Source organism: Chanos chanos, chromosome 5 (assembly GCF_902362185.1).
Source record: "Chanos chanos chromosome 5, fChaCha1.1, whole genome shotgun sequence".
NCBI classification, from domain to species: domain Eukaryota; kingdom Metazoa; phylum Chordata; class Actinopteri; order Gonorynchiformes; family Chanidae; genus Chanos; species Chanos chanos.
Window position 1 is genome coordinate 26721249 of NC_044499.1, and position 6000 is coordinate 26727248.

A 6000-nucleotide genomic window follows, 5' to 3' on the forward strand; every position below is an offset into this window, starting at 1 on the left:
CCAACCCTGAGCATACCATATCCAAATGGACATAGTTTGTGTGGCTTGTTTGCTTTGTCTTTGGGTTTTACTTACTTGCAGTGCTTTATACTTTTGATTTCACTGTTGAATGCTTCCATTTGGACCAATCTGATTCTGAAAAGCTCTGCTTCCTGTCTTTCCTCAACACTTGTGGCGTCACCTATTTTAGGTTTGAGACCCTTGATTTGCTTAGCATGGTGCTTGAGGCGAGCAGTGGCTTTGACAGCTCTTTTCCAGTCAAAAAACTTTTACAGTCAGTCTAACAACATCCTGTCTTCTTTTGCTTTGGTGTTGAGCACCTGGGCCTTTCGACGTTCTGGATGGTTGTCAATGACATCTCCCACCTTTACATCTCCTATGGGCAGCTCCTTTTTCCATTGAAAGTCTGGGCCAGTAAACCAATTTGAAGCGACAAGCTGATCTACCGTTAGGCCTCTTGAAGCATGGTCCACAGGACTATCTTCGGAATTTACAAATCACCATTGCTTGGGATTGTAGTGGACTTGATTCTTTGGATTCTGTTTGCCACAAACACATGAAACCATCTGGCATCATTATTTATATATCCAAGGATGCCCTTCCAGTCTGTCCAAAAATATTCTTGGAGACTGTTGTGTATTAATGAGAATTGTTTAATGTATGATTGATGAGACTACATATCCCCTGGGGCCTGAGTTCACATCCAGATATGCAAGGTGGGGATTATGTATACCTCCATGCACTCTCCAGGGTGTGCTGTTGAGACACTTACCTGGCTCTCTCCACCCAACCTGCTCATGATCGGTTTGATTTAAGGTGCCACAGGTTCAACAAAAATAAATATGTAAGTTTTTTTTTGGTTTTCTTTTGTTCCAAATCCGGCCTCCACCTCTTTATTTGTTTTATTCTTATGTGCCTGCGAGGACATAACAGAGACTATCTATTTCAAGCTCATTTCTCAGCATAACACTTGTTCTTGCTGCTACCACTGCTGCAGATAACTCAGGCCATGGTACTTTCCCCATGACCAGCGAGCAATGGACATCTCCATTGGTGTTGATTGCTCTAAGATAAGTACACTCCCCATAACCTTTGACACTGGCACCTGAGAAGTGGTGAATCTCATACTGCTTGACATCCGTAAAGTTTGCTGGAATATAGCACTTTCTGATCCTTAGAATTGACAAGTTTTGAAAATCCTGTAGCCACAATTCCCACTGTGTTCTGAGCTCTTCTGGGAGCGACCTTGTCTCGAGACATTTTTGCAAGATCTGCTTTCATAGGAAGATGAACGGTGCTATGAAGCCCAGCGGGTCGTAGATGGAAGGTACTGTGGATAGCACTCCTCTGGTCAGTACGCGTTCTTTGACAGTGACTCAGAACCTGAAGTCATCAGAGGACATGCACCATTGAACGCCAACAGCTCTTTACATGAGTGGCTCTCCTAAAGCCACATCCAGAACTTTGACACTTGCAACACACTCTTCTTTTGTTATTGATTTCAGTAATTTCTCGCTTTTGGAAATGAACTTATGTAGTCTTAGCTTGTCTGCGATGCAGAACTCTCTTCCTTCCTTGATGAGCCTTTGGATGAATTTAACAGTGTTTTGGTTAAAGTGATCCTGATCTTTAGTGGCTATATGTTTAAGACCAAAATTGGCACAGCCGAGTGAGGAGGCCACCCTGAACAGATGGACTTTCATCCGAAAAATTGATGGTGGAAACCCTAGATCACCATTCTCCCACCATAAGATCCCATCGGCTGCATCACTGTAATGCTCGCATGGGTCACCATAACTCACTATGCTCCAACCTAGATTGGTTGTCTGTACAAAGGGTTGGTTTTCCTCCCCACATACAGCTTCTTGTGGGCAATTGTACCCAATCAGCAGACCAATTTCACATTCCTTCTGTGGAGCAATGTGTTCTGCAATATGCTTCAAATGAGGCCATGCCTTGACGGTCTCCAGAGTCGGGATACGTGTCCAGTTAGCAGGGATGAATTCACAAGTGTAAACTGTTGGCACTGTAATCTTCTTAGAGGAGAATAGCCCTCTTATTTGTAGGCCTTTGAGTCTTTTACAGGGTACAGTTGTCATCTTTGACAACACTGTAGATGTTTTAGCTTCACTTGTTCTGTGTTCATATCTAGAACATCTGCCACTTCCTCAAGAATGAATAAAGTGTCACTTTGTGTATCTAGCAGAGCGTAGATGAGAACTTCCTTGCTTGAATCACTTGCTGTTGATACATAGACAGGTATTATAGCTGAAATCTGGGTACTATTGCCATCTTGCACAACTCTGTTGGTTGTGGTTTCCTTGGTGATGCCTTGTAGTTGTGTTTACTGTGGTGTTTTTTCCTCACTGTTGCTTATTTCCTTAGATTGTTCACTCTTTGGTTCTTTTTCCTGTCCAGGACTCAAACAGCCAAAGCACGGTCTCTCCTTCTGAATAAATTTGACTGAGTCAGCGATGGGCTTTTCAATGAATTTTTGCGACACTTGTATAAATCCTACATTCTTACAAAACACACATGTGGCTATGTTCCTTTCACTGGTGTCGGTTGTGAAGATCTTGGCACCTACAGTTTGGTTCTTAGAGGCCACTACATTTTGGTTCTTGATCCTTGCTTTTATCAGGTTCATTTTGACGTAATGCGTGGTAAGACGTTATTGAGTTGCAAGCAATATTACCTTCCATTGACAAAATAAGTGATGCTTGGGAACTTTCTGTGTTCCACTTGGTAGTGTGTGGCCTTTCCGTTCCACATTCCGATCTGGTACTTAATCAGTCGGGTAGTTTGGCAGTAAGTTTTTGATTTTCAGTTCCATCATTAAGAACATTTAGATTCTCATTGTGAGCAATGGCAGATTCACAATGGCGTAAAAAGTCCACAAATTTTAGCACTCCTCCTTGAGGCTATTTTTGAAGCCAATCGGAGTTGAATTTGATGCTCATGTTTAGGGCTGAACAATTAATCAATTTCAAATCGAAATCACGATTTGAAACAATGCGATTAGCAAATCGCAAAGGCTGTAATCTAGGATTTACGTTATGGAGCACGTCTGACCTACTGTTCCTTAGAATGCTGCAGAAAGAATCCTCCATCAAATTGAATGGGCCATCCCAACGTTCACAGGGCCGATATTTCTTGATAATGACAACACTTACAACTTAAAAGTTCTTTTTGCCAGAAGGACTATTTTTCTCAGCGGAAGCCGAAATGGCAATAAAATCATTAAAATGAAACATTGTGTGAAGTTTCTTTTATCATTTTTGCAAGTACCCATATAATAAACGGGCTCCTGTTCATCCTGTTGGGATTTATTTTTTGATAATGACCGTAAGGCTATACATTATCCCTTACATGTTCGATTGTTCTATGTTCTATGCCAGTTAAAAAATGTAATGAATGTTGGAAGCAATTCCATATCTTTATCATCTTTGCATTAGTATATAGAGCTATTAATATTTTGACGATATCTCATGTGGTAGTGCTCCATCACACGTTTTAAATCTATTACTCAGTGAATATTAAACTGAAACTTGACTGAAGAGTTGGAAAACTAACTAACGTTTTGATGTATCCATTGATTTAAAATGTGCAGATGAATGTAACATTCAAGATGGAACACATTGCTAACTTTTAGCCCCTAAATTCTTAACTAACAAGACATGAATTATCACTCTCGTCATCTTCAGTTGGCAGCAGTACTCAGTCGATCAACATTATTATTGACGACAATGACGAACATAGCTAGTAACCCATAGCTGTTGTTTTAGCTAAATGTTGTTTGGAAAATTTGTGGCATAGTGGTGCAGTGGGTAGAGCTGTTACTTCACACCAAGATGGTCGTGGGTTCGGGTGGCCAGGGTCCTTTCTGTGTGGAGTTTGCATGTTCTGCCTGTGTCTGCGTGGATTTCCTCCCACACTCCAAAGACATGTAAGGCAGGAGAATTGGAGATACTAAGGCTATGTTCACACAGCAAGCCTTAGTGCTCAATTTGGATTTATTGCTCAGATCCAATTTTCTTTGTCTGCACATTAGTTTTTAAATGTGGCCAATATTAGATTCAAGTGTGGTCACGGTCCTGAACTGACCCACATTTGCAAAAGAACAATAACAAAGATGGCACACGCAGCATGCTGTCATACGGAAGTAAACATGGAGGCAACTGAAGTCAACGTTTACGGTCTCATTTTTAAGTTGATGTGCAGTCGAAGCTAGTGAATTTGTGAGCAGATGATAGATAACGAGGACGAGGATGAGGACAAAAAGAGACAAATTTTTAATTATGGCGTTTTGTGGAGCAATGGCTGCTACTTCTGTACAGAGGTGTGTGTGTTTGGCCATTTGTTTTGATGTGCTTTCAAATACAGACCAGTTACGATACGACCCCTCAAGTTTTGCTTGAACAGAAGTGTCACCCCAAATACTTATGAGATCTAACACCTCACTGTCCCCCCCACTGACTACCTCCATCGCAGCTGTCTTCCATGTTTGTATTTACTGAGTGACTCCCACCAGTGCAGAATTGTGAGGAATGTCGAGCTAAAGCAACGTAAAAGTGGCATGAATTCCGATATGCTTGTTCAGATTGCGGTTGCATTGCAAAAAATCAGACCTTTATCTGATTTAGGACCACATATGAAAGTGGCCCAAATCAGGATTGAAAAGATCAGATTCTGTGTGATTTGTCCTGCTCACACTGTCATGAAAAAAAAAACCTGACCTGAGTCACATATGAGGAAAAAAATCAGATTAGGGCCACTTTTGCCTGCAGTGTGAACATAGTTTATATTGCCCCTAGGTGTAAATGTGTGCATGAATGTGTTTGTCTGTATGTTTGCCCTGCAATCTGGCCAGGGTGTTTCCCCACCTTTCAGCCAGTGAATGCTTGGATAGGCTCCAGCACCCCTTGCAACCCTAACTAGGATAAGCCGCTGAGAAAATGAATGAATGAATGAATGTTAGGAAAGTTGCATTGTTGAGATTAATTAAATCTAATATTTACAGCAATCATTTTGGCAGTGTATATTCAGTAAATGTGTTAAATTTCTGTGATGAAGAAAGACATTAAATGTAAATACAGTGAACCTATACTTAGGGAAAGTGTACTTATTTTGACAAAAAACTTTGACATTTTTTTAGAAATTCTAATCTGTATTTTTTTAAAACTGGATTTCAATTAGGGCTTTGTAATTTAACCATTTTTTTCCTTTTTATTTTACAGATTTTTACAGATTTTACAAAAATAGACTGTGAACTTACGTATCTAACATAAAATAACATGCAGATTTTGTGATCGTGAATTAACATAACATATCCATACATATAAGGGAATTTTTTTTCCCCGTCAAAACAGTTAAAATACAACTTGACAGTCACAGCTTATGATTAGTCGAGAGAGATGAAAGCAAACGATGTTGTAGGGTTTCAGGCAGGAAGAGAACTAGTTGTGGTAAGCTGTAACCCCGGACGCTCAGATAACTTAATTCTATTAAGCAGGAGTGGAAAAAGTAAAAGTAGAAGTACTCTTGCTTAAAAAAAAAAAAAAGTACTAAGCAGAGTTAAACTGAGAACCGTTTTTGTTAATTGTAAGTGACTACTTTTCAGGAGAGGTACCTTAACTCTACCTTGAGTACTTTTTTTTTTTTTAGCAGGAGTACGTGTACTTTTACTTGTTCTGCTCCTGTTATTAAATTGTGTAAACTTAAAACGTTCTTATAAATTCAACTGAATTAAAAATCTAATTGCTATAACACGTAATCCAATTTTGAGTCATGTAAACTAAAAACTTTAATTTCAAATCACTTTTGGATTAAGTAATATGAACTCCAGATTATTAAATCACTATCATTTAAAATTGCATTATGGGGCACCTCTGCTTACATTCAACCCAGCAAACTTTCTACAGTGATTGAAGAGTTTAAGAAAAAAAAAAAAAAAAAAAAAAAAAAAAAAAGATGTCCGGGCCCTGGGCCAGAGGGACACCG